Below are 23,639 nucleotides of genomic sequence, written 5' to 3'. Positions count from 1 at the left end.
CCTTTATTTTTATATATATATTGGTCGTTATCTTAGCCTGTCACACCCCGATTTCCACGTGTATCACCGGTGGGCCCGGTGGGGGATTACCGTGACGTAGTTGGCAATAATATAGTCAAACCACACAATTATATGAATGCACAGCGGAAGCATAAAGATAAATATAATTCAACCTTTGATTGTAATATCGAATGTATCACAAGTAGTCGAATGGTATCCACAGGGGATCAAAATAATAATAAAATATTGTTCAACAGACAAGGCATCAAAGCTTGCGAGACTTCTTAAGATGCTAAGGAGCTATAACCAGCCGATTACGTGTAGTACCTGCACTTAATCTTTTTGGGAAAATACGTCAGTTTACACTGGTAAATACATTCAACCGACACTTTTGTAAAATGTTTAATAAAATTGATTTGAATGCACAAGGCACAAATTCTTTTATAACTTGGGAGAATTATTTAATATTATAATCTTGTGAACGAACTACATGTTCCTTCTTTGCGTTCAGTAGCCCGGATCTAGTCCGGGTTAAAGATCAATAGACACACCACTTTGCGTAAAACCGAGGTGGGTAAACCAACGGTTACGTCTTTTATTAATATAGACATAATGCCGGGTGTACGCCTACACCCGGATGTCGAGGTCGTGGCCATTTCGTAAAATGATGCCTAGGATATCCGGGACATGGTCATTAACCCCCCAAAGGCTTTTAAGTAACAAGACTGTTTAAACGAGCCGATCAAATTATTCAATTAACCACCATACGATGGAAGATTTGATGCTCGATCAAGCGGTATTTTATATATACCGTAACCCAAGCCCGTAATACGGAAAATAAGTTAAAAGCATTTACCTTTGCAAGTATTGTCCTTAATTGATTAAATCACAGATATCTTTTACTGGGGCTCCTATTCTGGAACGAAGGTTTTAAAATAACCTATTAGAATCCTAACGGGTCTTTATATTAGCCGTAGCCTAGACCGGTCGGTTTGAAAGGATAGATACGGTTTAATCGCGTGAAAGGCGAAAACCGAGAATGGAATGTGATTCTGACCCACAAGTTCGAAGACTTGTTTTATATGGGTTTAATATTCACACTCTGGATTTTTGGGGTCAAAATAATATGGTTTGACCCGTATCGGCTAATTTATGTAAACTAGTTACATAAGCCGAACCGTGCGCGCAATAGGCGCAACGGGTAACCGTAAGAGTCCTACACTTGTTTCCTAAGTCAATATGCTTTAAAGAGGTTGTGGTATTAGTAGGATACCTTCTGTGATGCCCGTAACGAGTTTAAGTTTATTATACGCCCCGTAGGGGTTTTCCGGTCATTTTAAAGGCTTTTAAAGAGATTTCTGAGTTCTACAGGAAATCTGAGTTTCCCGATCAGTTTATAAAGTTCAAAATACTTTATTTATTATTTAAAATCAGTAGCAACTGGAATCGGGTCAAAAGACCTTGTAGAACTCAAGTTTGGCCGAAAAAGGGCATATTCGGTATTTACCGAAACGTAGCCATAACCGCAGGTTATGAGCAGGTTAAAATTAATTAAAAATCCTTAAAAAATCCCCAAATATTATTTTACAACAGTGAGTAAAAGGTTTGGTGACGGAATCTTGGTTTAGGTAGGCGTTATGCTAATCGCGCCGTTTATTACTAAAGTTTACTTTAATTGCGCTATTTAGCATAACTCCTATTCTAGACCTCGGATTGACGTGAAACTTTAGGGACATGCTTAGAATTTAGTAAGCAAGGTTATGATCCCTTCACGTGTCCGAAATATTCTTTTTATTTTGAAAATGGCGTTACGGTCAACTTTTAAGCAATTAACGGAAATGCGTAAAAGACTCGGACAAACAACGAACCGGTCACAGAGGGTGATACCATCACGTGACCTGGTCCTAAGAGAGTCCTAAGGCATATCTACTTTGTACTAAAACGGGTCAGAACTGAAGTCAAAGCAAAAGTCAAACTTTCGCGACATTCGGCTCCGAAACGGGTCAATATAGCAAATGGCCGAATCAAACGAGCTTAGACAAGTTTATATACGTAATATCATGTTTTATAAGTGTTCAAACAGGTTTCATATCATCTATATTACAGATTATGCAAGAATCAAAAAAATGGCTTTCTGTTGACTTTTTAAGTATGCGTTTGACTCGACATTTGAACTAGTTAGAGTGGTGATCAGGGGGAACCCTTTTAGGGGTTTATTACCCACATAAATACCAACACATAACTACTTTCAATTCGAGATATGACTGAGCCATTGAAGACTAATCTCGAAGTCAAACCGTAATTACGACGGTTTGATTTTTAGCTATATAACTAAGCAAAACTAAACCACAAGGGATTAAACGACTTACAGAGGTCTTATGCTTGCTTAGAGGACACTTGAGAGGAAATGTTGAGCTCTAGATGTGATCAATGAAGGCAGGGAAGGTGTGAGTAACATGTTGTGCAATGAGGCCTTTATATAGTACTTCTAAGGCCTTAGATCATTGACAAACATGTCTACCCATGCCCCTTGATCAACAACATGTGTCCTCTAGTGCTAGAGAGTGATTAGGGGTCGCCCATACCTCTGGGAAACCCATACATTAATGTCTTAACGTTTTAAACAGCCAACAGCCAACTTTCTGTCGTTGGGCATCGCTTACGGACCGTATGGTTTGGGCCTTGCGGTCCGTAAGCCTTTGGCGGAGACAAGCCAAATATTTTACCCCCTTACGGTCCGTAAGGCAGGACCCTTGCGGTCCGTAAGGGTTGTTTTTAAATCTTTTTAAATCTTTTGTAATGATTAACGAAATCTTTGGTAATTAATAACCTGACCTTTCGGGTTTGAAGGGGTAACTTTGCGATTTGGTCCTCGGTTAATTACAATTAAGGGCCTCGTGTCTTTTACCCGTACTGTTAAGCCCCCGGTTAGTTTAATTATTATCCGGAAAGCCTTAACTTTCATTGTTGACGCTTTTAACCCCTCCCGCACGCATTTGATCATAACTTTCTCGTTTTAAAACGGAACTTCGCGGAATTTATATAGTACATTCTAGTGAGCGTATTTTACTGTTACATAGCCTCGGGTATGTTAAAGGGTCACTCAGAGGTATAATTAAACATGTTGACACAGTTAACCCCTGGAGCTTGTAATCTCTCACTTTCTTCCGCGTTTCGCTTCCGTACGATCCATGATTTATTCGTTTGAAGGTACGAGCATCGTTTAGGGTTACTATACAGTATACTTACCCTTGTTTGACATTATAACCCTCGAATTTACATACTTTCAAGGTTTGTCAACTTTAGTCCTCTATTAAATATTAAATGCCACGTGTAAACTCAAGACACGTGTCAGTACATTATTTGACACAAAATTTCGAGGTGTTACATCCTCACCCCCTTAAAATAAATCTCGACCCGAGATTTACTCAAACAAATAGGGATATTTCTCTTTCATCGTGGATTCAACTTCCCACGTGAATTCGGGACCTCTCCGGGCATCCCATTTAACCTTAACTATCGGTACATGTTTCCTTCGAAGCTTCTTTACTTGTCGGTCTTCAATTGACAAAGGCTTCTCCACAAACTTCAAGCTCTCATCTATATGCACATCTGTGTGTGGGATCACCAATGATTCATCAGCGAAGCACTTCTTTAGATTGCAGATGTGGAACACGTTGTGAATTCCATTGAGCTCTTCTGGTAAGTTCAACTTATAGGCAACTGACCCGACACGTTCGATAACCTCAAAAGGTCCTATGTATCTCGGGCTCAGTTTGCCCTTCTTACCGAAGCGCATCACCCCCTTCCAGGGTGATACCTTTAGTAACACTTTTCACCTACCTCGAAGTGAAAATCCTTACGCTTTGGATCAGCGTAACTTTTCTGCCTATCACGGGCAGCTTTGAGACGTTCCCGAATCTGGACAATCTTGTCCGTTGTTTCGAAAACTATCTCTGGTCCCGATAATTGGACCTCTCCCACTTCCGCCCAACAAACAGGCGATCTACACTTCCTACCGTATAATGCCTCGAAAGGCGCAGCCTTTATGCTGGTATGGTAGCTATTGTTGTAGGAGAATTCGATTAGGGGTAGGTTCTTATCCCAACTACCACCTAGATAGATAGCACATGCACGCAGCATGTCCTCTAACGTTTGAATAGTACGCTCACTCTGACCGTCTGTCTGAGGATGGTAAGCCGTACTAAAATTCAAACGTGTGCCCAAAGATTGCTGGAAGCTTTTCCAGAAGTGAGACGTGTACCTAGTATCTCGATCAGAGATAATAGATACAGGTATGCTTAATGTAAGGCTACAATCTTATCAACATACAACTGGGCTAATGTGTCGGAGCTATAAGTCTCCTTGATGGGTAAGAAATGAACTGACTTAGTCAGTCTATCGACTATAACCCATATCGTGTCATTTCCCTTGCTCGTCTTTGGTAACTTGGTGATAAAATCCATAGTTACACACTCCCATTTCCATTCAGGAAGTTCAGGCTGTTGTAGCAAGCCGGATGGCTTTTGATGCTCAGCCTTGACTTGCGCACAAGTTAAGCATTTGGCTACATAAGCGGCCACAGACTTTTTCAAGCCTATCCACCAATAGTTTGCCTTTAAATCCTGATACATTTTATCTGCTCCAGGATGGACAAAATATTTGAAACTATGGGCTTCCTGGAGGATAACATCTCGTAGTCCTCCATAAATGGGAACCCATATTCGCCCATTCAATCTCAAAAGTCCATCCTTGTGAAGAGTTAACTGCTCCTCAGTTACTCCCAGCTTCTCCTTAGGATAGTTAGCTTCTAACACAGCTTCTCTTTGTGCAGCTAACACCCTTTCAATTAGGTTATTCTTTACTTCCATCCTCCTAGCATTGATTCGGATGGGTTTCATCCTTTCTTTCCGGCTCAGGGCATCAGCGACTACATTCGCCTTGCCGGGATGGTATCTGATCTCACAATCATAATCATTTAAGGTTTCCATCCAACGGCGTTGCCTCATGTTCAACTCCTTCTGATTAAACAGATGTTGAAGGCTATTGTGATCTGAATAGATCACAAACTTGATTCCGTACAAATAATGCCTCCACAGTTTTAGTGCGAACACAACGGCACCCAGCTCTAAGTCATGAGTGGTGTAATTCTTTTCGTGCACTTTCAACTGTCTCGAAGCATAGGCAATCACCTTGCCTTTCTGCATGAGCACACACCCCATGCCAGTGTGTGACGCGTCGCAGTAAACTACGAACTCTTCTGTACCTTCCGGTAGTGTTAACACAGGGGCGTTGCTCAGTTTTTGCTTTAGGATATCAAAGGATTCTTGCTGCTTAGGGCCCCAAACAAATTTTATCTTTTTCTTGGTTAGAGAAGTTAAGGGCGCAGCAATCCTTGAGAAATTTTCAATGAATCTTCTGTAGTATCCTGCTAACCCCAGGAAACTACGGATCTCTGTGGGCGTCTTTGGCTCTTGCCAATTCATGACCGCCTCTACCTTAGCGGGATCCACCTGGATACCACGCTCGCTTACGACATGTCCAAGAAATTGGACTTCTCGTAGCCAGAATTCGCATTTAGAGAATTTGGCATAGAGTTTCTCGCGATGCAGCAATTTGAGAATGCATCGTAGGTGTTTCTCATGGTCAGCTTTATTCTTTGAATAGATAAGAATGTCGTCGATGAATACGATGACGAATTTGTCCAAGTACGGCTTGCAGACGCGATTCATGAGATCCATGAACGCAGCCGGTGCATTTGTGAGCCCAAAAGGCATCACTAGGAACTCGTAGTGACCGTAGCGAGTCCTAAATGCTGTTTTGTGTACGTCTTCATCACGGACTTTCAGCTGATGGTAGCCCGACCTCAAGTCGATCTTTGAGAAGTAGCTAGCCCCTTGTAATTGATCAAACAAATCGTCGATCCTTGGCAATGGATATCTATTCTTTATCGTGACCTTATTAAGTTCACGATAGTCGATGCACAGACGCATCGATCCGTCCTTCTTCTTAACAAATAGGACAGGTGCTCCCCAGGGAGATGAACTAGGCTTGATGAAACCTTTCGCTAACAGTTCATCCAGCTGGGTCCTTAATTCCTTCATTTCAGTCGGTGCTAGTCTGTAGGGTGCTCTAGCAATGGGAGCTGCTCCAGGAATGATATCTATCCTGAATTCCACTTGCCTATCAGGTGGCAACCCAGGTAGATCTTCGGGGAAAACTTCTGGATACTCCGCAATGACAGGAATGTCCTCTATCTTTGGTTTGGGCTCTTCTATTATCACCTGTGCCATGTAGATGACACCGCCTCTTCTTAAGCATCTTGAAGCCTTGAGCATAGTTACATTTTCGGGCAATCCATACTGCGTATCTCCTTGAATGGCAAGCGATTCACCACTCGAAGTTTTTAGCACTATTTGTTTTCTGTTGCAGACGATCTGGGCCTGGTTGTGGGATAACCAGTCCATGCCTTGAACGATGTCAAAACCAGCCAGTTTGAAGGGAAGTAGAGATAGAGGAAAAGAGTGGTTCTTAATGGATATTTCACATCCATCTAGAATAGTGGAGACGGTTTCTACTGTGCCGTCTGCTAGCTCTACTTCGTATTTCACATTTAGGGTTTTGATAGGCATATTTAGCAATTTGCAAAATTTTTGGTCTACAAAGGACTTATCAGCGCCTGAATCGAACAGTACTCTTGCAAAGACATTATTTACGAGAAAAGTACCTGTGATTATGTTGTCGTCTTGCAAAGCTTCCTTTACATCCATCTTGAAGACTCTAGCGTTATTCTTTTTGGTTTCTTCTGTCTTCTTGGCGAATTTGGGGCAGTTACTTTTAATCTGCCCCTTTTCACTGCAGTTGTAGCAGGTCGCGTCTTTAATCTTCTTGCAGTCCACAGTCTTGTGGTCCTTGGACTTGCACAGTCCACAAGTATATGACTTCGACTGGGACTGTGAGTTTGACCCGAGCCTACACTTACCAAAGTGATGCTTCTGGCAGTTTTTGCACTTGGGCTTCTCTCCCGATTGTTGCCCATCTTTCTTCGACTCGGTCCCTCTCTTGCCATCACTGTTCCCACGGTGTTTCTTTCCCGACCTTCGTGAGGTATCATCCTCACGCTTCCTCTTCTCGGCCTCCTTGTTCCTCAGCGATCTCAATCGGACCGCGTCCATTGTGAGGGACAAAGAGAGGTCAGTTACAGACCTGAAGGTCGTTGGCCGAGAGGCCTTCACACTTGCCTTTATCGCGGGTTCTAATCCCCCGATAAAACGAGCGATCCTCCTTGGTTCCGGAGTTACCAGATATGGAACCAATCGAGACATCGTGTTGAAGCTCGTTAAGTAGGCCTGGCAGTCCAGGTTTGTCATCACCAATGACACAAAATCGGACTCTATCTTCTCCACCTCATGTTGAGGGCAGTAATTTTCTTTGATGAGAGAAACGAATTCCTCCCACTTCATGTTGTATAGCACAGTCTTTCCCGAGGCTTGAACCAACGCCCTCCACCAAGCCAGGGCCTCGCCTTTAAATGATTGCGACACAAACTTCACTACGTCCCTCTCCGCACAGCCACTGATGTCCACCACAGTGTCCATCTCATCCAGCCACGTCATACATTCGACGGCACCTTTCTCCCCTGTGAAGTCCCGGGGTTTACAAGACACAAAGTACTTGTATGTGCAGCCCCTGGGACGGGAAGCATCCGTATACTCCCTTTCACGACGAATACTATTTTCATTTGACGAGTGATTGTCGTCGTCCTTCTTGGGCTTGGACGAGTGGTTATCGGGTGGTTTGAGTGTGTCTTCGGCTTAGAGGGTGGTTTGGACACGGTCCTGCTTCGAGATTTGGTATATTGTCGATCTAGAGCTGCCTGAACAGCGTTGTCGACAAGAGCCTTTAGTTGAGCGCCCGTTAAATGCACTTGGGCATTATCATAATCATCTTCACTCGTATGGCTATTTTCTCCATTGGGATTCGCCATAGTAGCTTGTATCTGCTGCAGAAGATAATGAAAATTCTATTTAGGAGTTTATTATTGAATTGTCTTTCATGGCAATTCATTAACCATGGTAACGAAGACCATATCTGGTTAATTTGTTACCCACTTTTCATTTTAGGATTTGAACATACTTATCCTAATTACAATATAACATTGTTAGTGGCATAAAAGCCTAGTCACAAGGACATTATTATAATATTAGTCGAAATTTCAGAGAATCAAGGTATGAAGGTTTGAACCATAGTTCTTTTACCCCCTTCTGACAGGGAGTCATAGACCACCACTGTCTTTTGTCTTATTATGACAACAATTATGGCCCGTAGGCACTACATCACTAATGGATGTTTGATAAGGTTGGCTCGTAGGCACTACATCGCTAATGGATGTTTAATAAGTGATCATCTTCATTGATGATTTAACCCCATGATTTATTATATCATTGATTTGGGCTTTGGAATCCTTTAAAGGATTCTTGTATAAGAATGACGTGTGTGATTTTAACGAATCACACCTTCCATGATCGTTAACATGCTTACAAAGGTTAACAGGGAATCTGAATCTTTTAATTAGGTCTTACCATCTTGGCCGGATCTTAAAAGACACCTGGCTAGGTTTCACTCTTAAGATTCTTTATTTAGGCAGATCAAATTAAAAGGAGTGATTTTGATTTATTTCATATATAGTAATAACAAAATGAAATTCATAACATAACACTCCATAACTTTAATACGATTACACACTGCCCTAAACGGGACTTTTAAACAAGTACATACCTACATACAGAGGTTTAATAAAAGACAGGTCCACGCAGGGACTAATACAAGATAGGCGTCCGCGTAGGGACTGAAAGATAAGTCCATGTAGGGACTGAAATACGATAAATGTCCACGCAGGGACTAAATTGTAAGTACAACAATCCATAAGGAGACTAAGGGTCTCGTTTCTTCTTCTTGCCCTTCAGTAGGTTTGCCAAGCCCTTGAGGAATCCTCGGTGGCTCTTACATTCTTCCTCGAAGTCTCTTTCCACACGGCTCAAACGGTGGAGTATTTCTTCTTGTTCAGGTGGGGAAAACGTGGTTGTGGCGCCGGTTGCGGAACTGGAGGTCTAGGAGGTGCTGGATACCCATGAGCTGAGTAGTCCGGTATTCCCATGTTTCCATATGCTCCGTCTGGATATCGGGCATTATACTTAGCCCCTACCACATATGGGTCTTGCTCATAGTTGAAATTGTAATGTGCGTGCGACGATGGTTCGAACGGGTTGTATGCCGTTGGGCCCATGTACGCAGGTATTGGGTGGTCATACCCAAATGGTGGCGAAGATGGTGCAACTGGTGCGGAGTTCGCCTCCTGTACTGGACTTGCAGGTCCTTCTTCTGGTAGTGGCGGGTAGTGGCTACTACTAGAGTGTCGAGGGGTGCTGAAGTGGAAATCCCCTCCTCCTCATGTGGACATACGGGCATTTGTCCTCCTACGCCTTGGCGGATCGGGCATTACTGGCTGTACCGGTGGCGGAGGTGGTGGCGTAACTGCCACGAAACGTGGATCCTCGGAGGGATCTTGCGGATGTTGCGGCTGTTGTGATGTCTGATGAGATGGTGTATAGTACCACTCATGTCGGTCGAACAACGCTTGGAAACTATCTGGGCCTTGATAAGGTGTCCCATGAAAAGAAGATCCATCTGAGATCTCGATAGGATGCGTGGGCGTACCACGAGCAGGTTCTATTGGATCCGTGTCCTCATCCATGTGGTCTTCGGAGAAGTGATCCTGTGGTCCTAATGGGACAAAGCCTGCAGGCTCCTGAATGTAGTCAGCTGGGTTAAACTGACCTCTGAAGTATGGAGTAGGGTCGTCAAAATTGCGGTGCGATACCGAACGCTGTAGAGGCATGTAGGAGGGTTGAGGGTTATTGGGATCATTCTCGGAATCTGGCCCAAACGAGTGACGGTACGATGGCGTCGAGCTGTGCGAGGTGGAATGCCTCGCAGGTTCGAAAAGGTTTCTCCGTCTTTGCGGTTCTTCACTCCTTGTGGTCGAAGGAGCTCGCGTATTTGAAGGTCCAGCTTCGTGATCGTTGTGAGTAACGATCTCTCCTCTTCCTCTTCTTCCTCTTCCTCTTCCTCGGAAAATTACAGGTGCCATATTTCCTGCTTTCAAAACTATTAAAAATCACAATAACATTAAAAGACAACTGGAATAAAGAATTCGAATTTGTCCTATGTTCTTGTCTAGACTCAAGTATGTGCAATTGTGTCACTGAGATTAAACACATTAGGATAGTGTTTAATTCACTCAATGTTGGCTCTGAAACCAACCTGTCACACCCCGATTTCCACGTGTATCACCGGTGGGCCCGGTGGGGGATTACCGTGACGTAGTTGGCAATAATATAGTCAAACCACACAATTATATGAATGCACAGCGGAAGCATAAAGATAAATATAATTCAACCTTTGATTGTAATATCGAATGTATCACAAGTAGTCGAATGGTATCCACAGGGGATCAAAATAATAATAAAATATTGTTCAACAGACAAGGCATCAAAGCTTGCGAGACTTCTTAAGATGTACGCCTACACCCGGATGTCGAGGTCGTGGCCATTTCGTAAAATGATGCCTAGGATATCCGGGACATGGTCATTAACCCCCCAAAGGCTTTTAAGTAACAAGATTGTTTAAACGAGCCGATCAAATTATTCAATTAACCACCATACAATGGAAGATTTGATGCTCGATCAAGCGGTATTTTATATATACCGTAACCCAAGCCCGTAATACGGAAAATAAGTTAAAATCATTTACCTTTGCAAGTATTGTCCTTAATTGATTAAATCACAGATATCTTTTACTGGGGCTCCTATTCTGGAACGAAGGTTTTAAAATAACCTATTAGAATCCTAACGGGTCTTTATATTAGCCGTAGCCTAGACCGGTCGGTTTGAAAGGATAGATACGGTTTAATCGCGTGAAAGGCGAAAACCGAGAATGGAATGTGATTCTGACTCACAAGTTCGAAGACTTGTTTTATATGGGTTTAATATTCACACTCTGGATTTTTGGGGTCAAAATAATATGGTTTGACCCGTATCGGCTAATTTATGTAAACTAGTTACATAAGCCGAACCGTGCGCGCAATAGGCCACCGTAAGAGTCCTACACTTGTTTCCTAAGTCAATATGCTTTAAAGAGGTTGTGGTATCAGTAGGATACCTTCTGTGATGCCCGTAACGAGTTTAAGTTTATTATACGCCCCGTAGGGGTTTTCCGGTCATTTTAAAGTCTTTTAAAGAGATTTCTGAGTTCTACAGGAAATCTGAGTTTCCCGATTAGTTTATAAAGTTCAACATACTTTATTTATTATTTAAAATCAGTAGCAACTGGAATCGGGTCAAAAGACCTTGTAGAACTCAAGTTTGGCCGAAAAAGGGCATATTCGGTATTTACCGAACCGTAGCCATAACCGCAGGTTATGAGCAGGTTAAAATTAATTAAAAATCCTTAAAAATCCCCAAATATTATTTTACAACAGTGAGTAAAAGGTTTGGTGACGAAATCTTGGTTTAGGTAGGCGTTATGCTAATCGCGCCGTTTATTACTAAAGTTTACTTTAATTGCGCTATTTAGCATAACTCCTATTCTAGACCTCGGATTGACGTGAAACTTTAGGGACATGCTTAGAATTTAGTAAGCAAGGTTATGATCCCTTCACGTGTCCGAAATATTCTTTTTATTTTGAAAATGGCGTTACGGTCAACTTTTAAGCAATTAACGGAAATGCGTAAAAGACTCGGACAAACAACGAACCGGTCACAGAGGGTGATACCATCACGTGACCTGGTCCTAAGAGAGTCCTAAGGCATATCTACTTTGTACTAAAACGGGTCAGAACTGAAGTCAAAGCAAAAGTCAAACTTTCGCGACATTCGGCTCCGAACCGGGTCAATATAGCAAATGGCCGAATCAAACGAGCTTAGACAAGTTTATATACTTAATATCATGTTTTATAAGTGTTCAAACATGTTTCATATCATCTATATTACAGATTACGCAAGAATCGAAAAAATGGCTTTCTGTTGACTTTTTAAGTATGCGTTTGACTCGACATTTGAACTAGTTAGAGTGGTGATCAGGGGGAACCCTTTTAGGGGTTTATTACCCACATAAATACCAACACATAACTACTTTCAATTTGAGATATGACTGAGCCATTGAAGACTAATCTCGAAGTCAAACCGTAATTACGACGGTTTGATTTTTAGCTATATAACTAAGCAAAACTAAACCACAAGGGATTAAACGACTTACAGAGGTCTTATGCTTGCTTAGAGGACACTTGAGAGGAAATGTTGAGCTCCAGATGTGATCAATGAAGGCAGGGAAGGTGTGAGTAACATGTTGTGCAATGAGGCCTTTATATAGTACTTCTAAGGCCTTAGATCATTGACAAACATGTCTACCCATGCCCCTTGATCAACAACATGTGTCCTCTAGTGCTAGAGAGTGATTAGGGGTCGCCCATACCTCTGGGAAACCCGTACATTAATGTCTTAACATTTTAAACAGCCAACAGCCAACTTTCTGTCGTTGGGCATCGCTTACGGACCGTATGGTTTGGGCCTTGCGGTCCGTAAGCCTGTGGCGGAGACAAGCCAAATCTTTTACCCCCTTACGGTCCGTAAGGCAGGACCCTTGCGGTCCGTAAGGGTTGTTTTTAAATCTTTTGTAATGATTAACGAAATCTTTGGTAATTAATAACCTGACCTTTCGGGTTTGAAGGGGTAACTTTGTGATTTGGTCCTCGGTTAATTACAATTAAGGGCCTCGTGTCTTTTACCCGTACTGTTAAGCCCCCGGTTAGTTTAATTATTATCCGGAAAGCCTTAACTTTCATTGTTGACGCTTTTAACCCCTCCCGCACGCATTTGATCATAACTTTCTCGTTTTAAAACGGAACTTCGCAGAATTTATATAGTACATTCTAGTGAGCGTATTTTACTGTTACATAGCCTCGGGTACGTTAAAGGGTCACTCAGAGGTATAATTAAACATGTTGACACAGTTAACCCCTGGAGCTTGTAATCTCTCACTTTCTTCCGCGTTTCGCTTCCGTACGATCCATGATTTATTCGTTTGAAGGTACAAGCATCGTTTAGGGTTACTATACAGTATACTTACCCTTGTTTGACATTATAACCCTCGAACTTACATACTTTCAAGGTTTGTCAACTTTAGTCCTCTATTAAATATTAAATGCCACGTGTAAACTCAAGACACGTGTCAGTACATTATTGGACACAAAATTTCGAGGTGTTACATAACCATGTTTGCAGGTCGAAAATGCCGCCGAGATTTTTGAGAGGTCGAGGCAAAGGCCCAGTTACGGGCCATGATCATGAGGCCGGACCATCGCACCGGCGAACGCCGTCAATTACCATGAGTACTAGCCCGCAGGAGCCATGGAGGCTCTACGTCGAACCCGGGAGGCGGTCGGTCTCCCTCAGTTCCTCACCTTCGTATTTGTATTCTTTTGGGCCCCACTCGGAGAACGAGCCCAACAACCAACCACCTTCTTTTATACCTTTGCAAAGATCGAACTCACACCATTCCTTTGGCGACCCTTCACCTGTCTTCCAGAGCCGGTTCAACCCGGCTAATATCATTCAAGAACCCGTGGGTTTTAACCCACTAGGACCTGAGGATCACTTCTCAGGGGATCACGCGGACGACATGAACGAAGACACAGATCCCGTGGAGCCTGCGTCCGGAACACCGAACCACCCCATCGAAATCTTCGATGGGTCATCTTTCCACGGATCGCCTTACCGCGGTCCTGACAGTTACCAGGCGAGGTTTAACCAGTGGGACTGGTATTTCACGCCCTCTGAACACTCGTCCCCATACCAGCAGCAGCAGCAGCAGGATCCTTCCGAGGATCACCGATTTGTGGCAGTCACTCCGCCACCACCACCACCAGTGGAACAGCAGCCGCCTCCGGAGCCACCGAGGCGGAGAAGGTCAAACGCACGGTTGTCCGTGCGAGGGGGTGTCCGCATCAGCACACCCCAACCATCGTGTGGCAGTCACTATCCGCCACTCCAGGAAGAAGAAGAACCACAGATAGGGGGTCCATCAAACCCCGTTCAAGAGATCAACTCTGCGCCTATGGCGCCACCAGTGGGTTTTGACAACCCAATCCCTGCCTACGCCGGTTCAGCGGCGTATAACCCTTTTGAGCAGCCGGCTCATACCCATTATGACTATGCCAATGTGGACCCATACCAGGAGGCATGGGACTACAATGCCCGTCATCCAGAGGGACCTTATGGAGGCCTTTGGACCAATGGTTACCCAACTTATGGGTACCAGCGTCCACCACCTCCTCAACCTCTGTATCAGCCGCCGCAGCCGCAGCTGATCCCGCCGGAGCGCCAGCAAGAGGTCCTCGATAGATTGGACCACTGTGAAGAGGAAATCCGAACGGTACGGGAGAGCAACCGAGGCTTCTTCAAGGGTCTGTCGGACCTACTCAAAGGGAAGTCCAAAAGAAGGGGTCATTAAAGACCTTTGTTGTTTGATTGGTTGTAATCAAGTCCCTGCGTGGACTTTTTGCTTCAGTACTCAGCCCTTGCGCGGGCTTGTCATTTTGTATTCTGCCCCTGTGTGGGCATGTCTTTTAGTTGACCCCTACGTGGGTTTGTTTTGTTTTTCCGCCCCTGCGTGGGCATTTATTTTCGTAGAAGTCCCGTTTAGGGCAAATGATGTACTTGTTTAAACAATTTATGAGATGTTCTGGTTTAATTTTCATTTTATTTATTATTATTAATTATTTGTGCAAAACATGAAATAAATGAAAATAATAAAAAGATCTGCCATTATATTAAAATGGTAAAATCTAAAAAGAACAGAGACCTAGCCATATGTTATCATAAAACAAGGCCAAGATGGTAGTTCCATAATTAGATTAAGATCCATATTAACATCTCAAATTAGGATTTGCTCTGCATTAATTATTAACAGAATCTTGGGGGTAAAACCTAGCCACGTGTCATTATAGACATGGCCAAGACGGTAGAACCTGTCCAAAGGATTCCAAATTTTGTTAACATCTCTAAGTATGTTAACACTCTTGGCAAACTGTGAATCAGTAAAGTCACACAGGCCATCTTTTAAAAAGGGTTAATTTAAATTCCCTTAATTATATAACCGCCTCTTAGGGGCGAAGTGCCTATGGGCAATAATTAAATATCCTCTGGGACTAAAACAGTGGTAGCCTATGACTCCCTGTAAATAAAGGGTGATGAACTGTGGTTCAAACCTGAATACCGGGACTTTGTAAAATTCCTGGTTTATAATTAAAATAAATTTTCCTTGTGACTAGGCCTTATGTGCTATTATTAATATAATTTAGGGTAATAATAAAGATCCTAAAATTTTAACAAATTAACCTAAAATGGCAATTTAAAACCATGGTTAATAAAATATAAAATACTGTAAAAGCTTCTTAATATAACCTTGCCCATAAATTCCATATGTAGCAATTGAAGCTACATGGCTGGGTCGGATGAAGTGAATAGTCATCCAGGGGGAAACCACGAAAATGCCAGAATACAGTTAACTGGAGCGGAGCTCCAAGCATTAGTAGATAATGCAGTTACAAAAGCTTTGGATAGATAGTACAATGAGTCCTCTGGGACCCAAAGTAGAACCCTATCTACACCACACTCTAAGCCAAGAACCCATTCTGAAGCTCATAGCAAAGCACCCTCTGTCCAGCCTAAACCTAAGAAAGATGATGATCGACACTCATCAAATGAGAACAGTGTTCACCCTAAGAAGATAGTGTTCGATGATGCACCTCGCGCCAAGGGTTGCACATATAAGTACTTTGTTTCATGCAAGCCCCGAGACTTCACTAGGGAGAAGGGCGCTGTAGATTGCATGACCTGGCTGGATGAAATAGACACTGTTGTGGACATTAGTGGTTGTGCTGAAAGGGATATGGTAAAGTTTGCATCCCAGTCATTTAAGGGTGAAGCCCTAGCATGGTGGAGGTCATTGGTCCAAGCATCTGGAAAAGTTGCTTTGTACAACATGTCATGGGAGCAATTTGTTGCTCTTATCAAAGAAAACTACTGCCCTCAGCACGAGGTTGAAAAGATAGAGTCTGATTTTCTATCTCTGGTCATGAAGAAGTTGGATTGCCAGGCGTACCTCACAAGTTTCAACACCATGTCAAGATTGGTTCCGTACCTTGTGACCCCGGAACCCAAAAGGATCGCACGTTTCATTGGGGGTCTGGCCCCAGAAATCAAAGCTAGCGTGAAGGCCTCTCGGCCCGCTACATTTAGATCCGTAGCTGATATATCTCTGTCTCTCACTCTGGATGCAGTGAGACAGAGATCATTGAGAAATGCTGACACCGAGAAGAGAAAGCGTGAATATGATGGTTCGCGACGCTCAGATAAGAAGCGAAAAGGAAGCAATGACCACAAGAAAGGGCCGGGATCCAAGAAGGGTGATCAACAGTCAAGTGATAGGCCAAAGTGCAAGATCTGCAAGAAGCACCATTTTGGGAGGTGCAGGTTTGAGCAGAAATCCCAATCCCAGCCTAAGGCATGTGGGATTTGCAAGTCCTCTAAGCACAGGACTCTTGAGTGCAAAAAGCTGAAAGATGCAACTTGTTATAGTTGCAATGAAAAAGGGCATATCAAGACCAACTGCCCAAAAACTAGTGAAGAAAGCTGAGGAAGGGAAAAAGACCAACGCTAGGGTCTTTCAAATGAATGTTCAGGAGGCCATCCAGAACGATAACGTCATAACCGGTACGTTTCTCATTAATGATGTTTTCACAAGAGTACTGTTTGATTCTGGAGCAGATAAATCTTTTGTAGATAATAAGTTTTGTGAATTGTTAAAATTACCTGTTAAAGCCTTAAGTGTGAAATATGAGGTGGAATTAGCTGATGGAACCATGGAAACAGTTTCGACTGTGTTAGATGGATGTGTCATATCCATTAGGAACCACTCTTTTCCTCTGTCCTTATTACCCTTTAAGCTAGCCGGATTCGACATAGTAATAGGTATGGATTGGTTATCGCATAACCAAGCCTAGATTGTGTGCAACAAGAAGCAAGTGGTGATCAAGACTCCGTCTGGTGAACCACTTACCATTCAGGGAGATACTCAGCATGGATTGCCTGAGAAAGTGTCTATGCTAAAGGCATCCAGATGTTTGAAGAAGGGTTGTGTCATTTATATGGCACAGGTGACCATTGGTGAGGAAAGACCCAAGATTGAAGACATTCCAGTCATCTCTGACTACCCTGAAGTTTTCCCGGAGGAACTACCTGGTTTGCCACCAGATAGACAAGTGGAATTCAGGATCGACATCATTCCAAGAGCTGCACCTATTGCAAGAGCGCCTTATAGGCTAGCACCAACAGAAATGAAAGAATTGAGAACGCAGCTAGATGATCTGCTAGCCAAAGGTTTTATTAGACCTAGTTCGTCTCCATGGGGAGCGCCAATCTTGTTCGTTAAGAAGAAAGACGGTTCGATGCGTTTATGCATCGATTACCGTGAGCTTAATAAGGTCACTATCAAGAGTAGGTATCCTTTGCCCAGGATCGACGATCTGTTCGATCAGTTGCAAGGAGCAAGCTACTTTTCCAAGATTGATCTAAGGTCAGGCTACCATCAATTGAAGGTCAAGGATGAAGATGTGCACAAGACTGCATTTAGGACTCGTTATGGTCATTACGAGTTCCTAATGATGCCTTTTGGGCTCACTAATGCACCTGTCGCATTCATGGATCTCATGAATCGCGTCTGCAAGCCTTATTTGGATAAATTTGTCATTGTCTTCATCGATGACATCCTCATCTACTCGAAAAGCCAAGCTGACCATGAGAAACATCTTCGATGTATTCTCAAGTTGCTTCATCAAGAAAAGATCTATGCCAAATTTTCGAAGTGTGACTTTTGGCTTCGAGAAGTCCAATTTCTTGGGCATGTTGTGAGTGAGCGTGGTATCCAAGTAGATCCCGCTAAGGTTGAGGCCGTCATGAATTGGCAGGAGCCGAAGACGCCTACGGAGATTCGCAGTTTCTTAGGACTGACAGGATATTACAGGAGATTTATCGAGAATTTCTCAAGAATTGCAGCACCCCTGACGTTGCTGACTCGCAAGAATAGCAAATTCAATTGGGGGCCTAAGCAGCAAGAGTCATTCGACATTTTGAAGCAAAAGTTGAGTAAACCTGAAGGAATTGATGAATTCGTGGTCTTTTGTGACGCATCACACACCGGAATGGGTTGTGTGTTAATGCAAAAAGGCAAGGTCATTGCCTACGCTTCACGACAATTAAAAGTGCACGAAAAGAACTACACCACCCATGACTTGGAATTGGGTGCCATTGTGTTTGCACTAAAGCTATGGAGGCATTATTTATATGGAACTAAGTGTGTGATCTATTCTGATCACAAAAGCCTTCAGCATCTGTTCAATCAGAAGGATTTGAATATGAGGCAGCGACGTTGGATGGAAACTCTGAACGATTATGACTGTGAAATAAGATACCATCCAGGCAAGGCCAACGTAGTCGCAGATGCCTTGAGCAGAAAAGAAAGAGTGAAACCAATAAGGATCAGTGCCAAGAGCATTGAAATCAAGAACAGTCTGAATGAAAGGTTGTTAGCTGCACAGAAGGAAGCTGTGTCAGAAGCTAACTATCCTAATGAAAAGCTAGGGGTAACTGAAGAACAGTTATCCTATGGCAAGGACGGAATCCTGAGATTAAATGGAAGGATATGGGTTCCTGTTTATGGAGGACTTCGAGACATTATCCTTCAGGAAGCCCACAGTTCCAGATATTCCGTTCATCCTGGAGCGGATAAGATGTACCAAGATGTGAAGGCGAATTATTGGTGGATAGGCTTGAAGAAGTCTATAGCTACCCATGTAGCCAAATGTCTGACGTGTGCTCAAGTCAAGGCTGAGTATCAAAAGCCGTCAGGTTTGCTATAACAGCCTGAAATTCCCACCTAGAAATGGGAAATGGTGACGGTGGATTTCATCACCAAGTTGCCTAAGACACAGAAGGGAAATGACACTATTTGGGTGATAGTTGATAGACTGACTAAGTCAGCACATTTCCTACCCATTAAGGAGACTTACAGTTCGGACATGTTGGCCCAACTGTATGTTGATAAAATCGTATCCCTGCATGGGGTACCAGTATCTATTATCTCTGATAGGGATACTAGATACACATCTCGCTTTTGGAAAAGTTTCCAACAGTCTCTGGGCACGCAATTAAATTTTAGTACGGCTTACCATCCTCATACGGATGGGCAAGGTGAGCGTACCATTCAAACCCTGGAAGACATGCTGCGTGCATGTGTGATTGATTTAGGAGGTAGCTGGGATAGGCACCTACCTTTGGTCGAGTTCTCCTACAACAATAGCTATCATACCAGCATTCAGGCTGCGCCTTTTGAGGCATTATATGGTAGAAAGTGCAGAACGCCCATTTGTTGGGCAGAAGTAGGAGACACTCAATTATCAGGTCCTGATTTAGTCTTTGAGACAACGGACAAGATTGTCCAAATTCGTGACCGCCTGAAAGCTGCCCGGGATAGGCAGAAGAGCTATGTTGATAAAAGGCGAAAACCCCTCAAGTTTGAGGTTGGTGATAAAGTTTTGCTCAAAGTATCACCCTGGAAGGGGGTGATGCGATTTGGTAAGAAAGGTAAGTTAAGCCCGAGGTATATAGGACCGTTCGAGGTTATCGAATGTGTAGGATCAGTGGCTTATAAGTTAAACTTACCTGAAGAGCTCAGTGGTATTCACAATGTGATCCACATCTGCAATCTGAAGAAATGTCTAGCTGATGAATCACTAGTCATACCACACACAGATGTGCATATAGACGAGAGCTTGAAATTTGTGGAAAACCTGTATCGATTGAGGATCGACAGGTAAAGAAGCTTCGAAAGAAGTATGTGCCTATTGTCAAGGTCAAATGGGATAGCCGTAGAGGTCCCGATTATACGTGGGAGTTAGAATCCACGATGAAAGAAAAATACCTTCAATTGTTTCAATAAATCTCGAGGTCGAGATTTCTTTTAAGGGGTTGAGGATGTAACTCCTCGAAAATTCCTGCCCAATAAAATAAAGACACGTGTCATGAGACAAACGTGTCAGGAACCCGGATCAAATAAAAAGATATATGGTAGGATTTTAAAGAGGGCGTCATGTTATTAAAAATACCTCTGAACGACCCAAGGGCGACATGTTATTAAAACACCTCTGAGCGACCCAAATTTATAAATCCCAAGATCCTTAATTCATTTGATAAACATCTGATATATTAACCGGTTGTCTTCTAAATAAATAAAATTCCATCTTCATATGGAACTTGGGTTATTAGGAGTATTACTACAAGAAAATGCTGGTTTAAATCCTAGTTTAATGGAAGTTGGAAGTAGATAGTTAAACTTGTTCAACTATTATGAGAATCCAAGACTTGTTCTTCGTATTTCCGTCAATTTAAAGCTTGCCATAAGAATCCAAAGTAAAGATGTTCATGCAAGCATGCAATACCTGAAATAATGGACCCTACACTGCAGTAAAGGCCTGAAGATTCGGCATTTCACAATTGCATGGTCAATACTTGGATGTTCACAAAATTTTTGGCATCTGGCCAACGGTTACGGACCGTATGGCTTTAATCTTACGGTCCGTAAGGTGCATACCTGGGCGATTTCAGCAAAGGTCGGTTACGGACCGCAACCATTTCAGCATACGGTCCGCAAGAGCTGCATACGGACCGCAAGAGCTTAGGCTTACGGTCCGTAAGCCTGTCGCTGGCAGCAGAAAATGGACAGCTGCCTGTTCAGCTTGTTGCACCGACTTATAAGCATGGTTTTCGAAACCAGGGACTTGCTAGGCAATATTTAGCCCTCTAGAGTCACCTGGGGTGATCACACAACAATTGTAGAGTTGCATGGAATGATCTTGAGCTCCCTTGGTCACTATATAAAGGAGTGAAGGTTGTAACTTTTGATCATTCATTTTGCAACCCACTTGGAGCATTCTTGGAGCTTCTCTGGACAGCAAACAAGTTCCTCTTAAGCCCCTAATCCTATTTAGGACCTTTGTAGGTGATCTTAACCATTCATAATTAAGTTTAGCTTAGTTAATTATCTAAAAGTCAAACTATCATAATTAAGGTTTGACTTCGAGATTAGTCCATAATTACTCAGTCAAATATCGAATTAAAAATACCTATAAGTAGGTAATTATGTGGGTAACAAACCCTTAAAAGGGTATTTCCAGATTCCCACTCTAACTATGTTAATTGTCGAGTCAAAGCATACTTTAAAAGTCAACAGAATGCTTAAATCCAAATTAACTCATAATTAGCAACGTAGGATACATGCAACCTGTTTGATCATTAATATAACTTGGTAACTAATGTAAGAACATGTCCCAACATGTTCAACTCGACAATTTTCTGTTTAAACCAGGTTTGGAACCGAAAGTTGCATAGTTTGACTTTCGCTTTGACTTTCAGTTCTGACCCGTTTTAGTCAAGTTTAGCATTTCCTTAGAGCTTCTTTTGGACCTAGTTACATGTTAGTATAACCCTCTGTGATTATACGGCTTGGTTCACTAGTTGTCTAATTATTATGCAAGTTTCCGTTAAATGCCATATGTTGACCATTATGCCCAAATATCCATAAAATGTGATTTTTGAAAATATCAAAGGGTAAACATCTTAGTTACTGAATTATAAACTTGTACCAAAATTTTGACATCAGTTGGAGGTCTAGATTAAGAGTTATGCTCATTAGCGTAATTAGAAGCTTTCTTAGTAATTAATTAGCATAATTAGCATATAGCCTAACTAAACCTAAATTTTTGTATCAAACTTTATACCCACTGATATATAATAATATTTTGGGATTTTTAAAGATTTTTATTTATTTTTAGGCTGAGCATAACTTAGAGTTTTAAGCTTAATTCGGTTATTGCCGGTTATGCCCTTTTAGGCCATAAAATGAGTTTTATAAATCCTTTTGACCCCAAACCTTTTTCTACTGATTTATTATGTTAAATATATTATTTTGAGCCTGCTGGAATTATAAAAATATCAGCTTTTCTTTCAAAACCCGAAAATGGCTCCAAATCGCATTTTTAGGCATTTTTACGACATAGTATGTATTAAAACTAGTTTATATATATATAAGGGTTGACACCTACTGATATATTTAGTAAAATTTTATATTATAATAGTAAATTAAAGTTTCAAACTCAGGTTTCCAGTTTTGATCTTTTAGACTTATGTGAAATTACCAAAATGCCCTTTTGGTGCATAAGATGGTTATAATTAATAAAATTCACATTTATTTGATACCCTACTGTTATAACATAGTAAACTAAGTATATTTACTGATTCATTCAGATATGTAACTTAGATTACTAGTTTAACTCTTTTACACCCTTTAAAATGACCAAAATGCCCTTATGAGGCATAGTTTGGGTTTAAAACCATTTGGGGCATAATGGAAGGTATCTTGCTAGTATCACAACATATTTGGTGCATATAATCACAGGAAAACTTGTATATGATTTATATGGTTACCCGTTACGCACTTTCGCGTTCGGATCGGCTTATGTAACTAGTTTACGCATGTTAGCCGAAACGGGTCAAACCATATCATCTTTGTCTCAAAATCCAGAATGTGTTTAGTTTACCCATATTATACAAGTCTCCAAACTTGTTGGGTCTAAATCACATTCCTTCCCGGTTGTCGCCTTTCATACGATTAAACCGCATTTATTCCTTGAAACTAACCGGTCTAAGCTTAGGCTAAATTAAAGACCCGTTAGGATTCTAATAGGTTATTATAAACCTTCGTTCCAGAATAGGAGACCCAGTAAAAGATACTTGCACTTGCTTGTTCTGGTTATTACTTGCTCAGGTAAATACTTTTAACTTATTTTCCCTTATACGGGCTTGGGGTACGGTATATAAAATACCGCTTGGTCGGGAAATTGACCCCTACTCATTAGTAGTTGGGTATTATCAATGTGACCCGTTTAAAAATTGGTTTTGTTTGTTTTACGCCTTTAGGAGTGTAATGACCATGTCCCGGATATCCTTGGCATCATTCATGAAATGGCCACGACCTTGACACGCGGGTGTAGGCGTACACCCGATAATGTGTCCATATTTATTAAGGTATAATCCGTTGGTTTCCCGCCGCGGATTTATACTATGTGGTGTGTCTATTAATCTTAAACCTGGCACGAACCGGGCGACTGAACGCATAACAGACATGTAATTCTTTTACAAGTTTAAAGTTTATTAATTATCCCAAGTTATAAAGAGTTTGTGCCATGTGCATTCAAATCAATTTTTAAAGTGTTTTCAAAATGAGTCAGTTAAATTGTATTTACCAGTGTAAACTGACGTATTTTCCCCAAAAAGATTAAGTGCAGGTTCTACACGTAATAGGCAGGCCACTCCTTAGCATCGTTAGAGTCTTGCAAGCTTGGATGCCATTATCTGTTGAACAATTTCTCTTTTTTATTTTGATCCGCCTGTGGATCTATTTCAGCT

Source organism: Helianthus annuus, chromosome 14, assembly GCF_002127325.2.
Source record: "Helianthus annuus cultivar XRQ/B chromosome 14, HanXRQr2.0-SUNRISE, whole genome shotgun sequence".
Classification (NCBI taxonomy): Eukaryota; Viridiplantae; Streptophyta; class Magnoliopsida; order Asterales; family Asteraceae; genus Helianthus; species Helianthus annuus.
The sequence above is the reverse complement of the archived record's forward strand: the minus strand, read 5'-3'. Positions refer to the sequence as shown.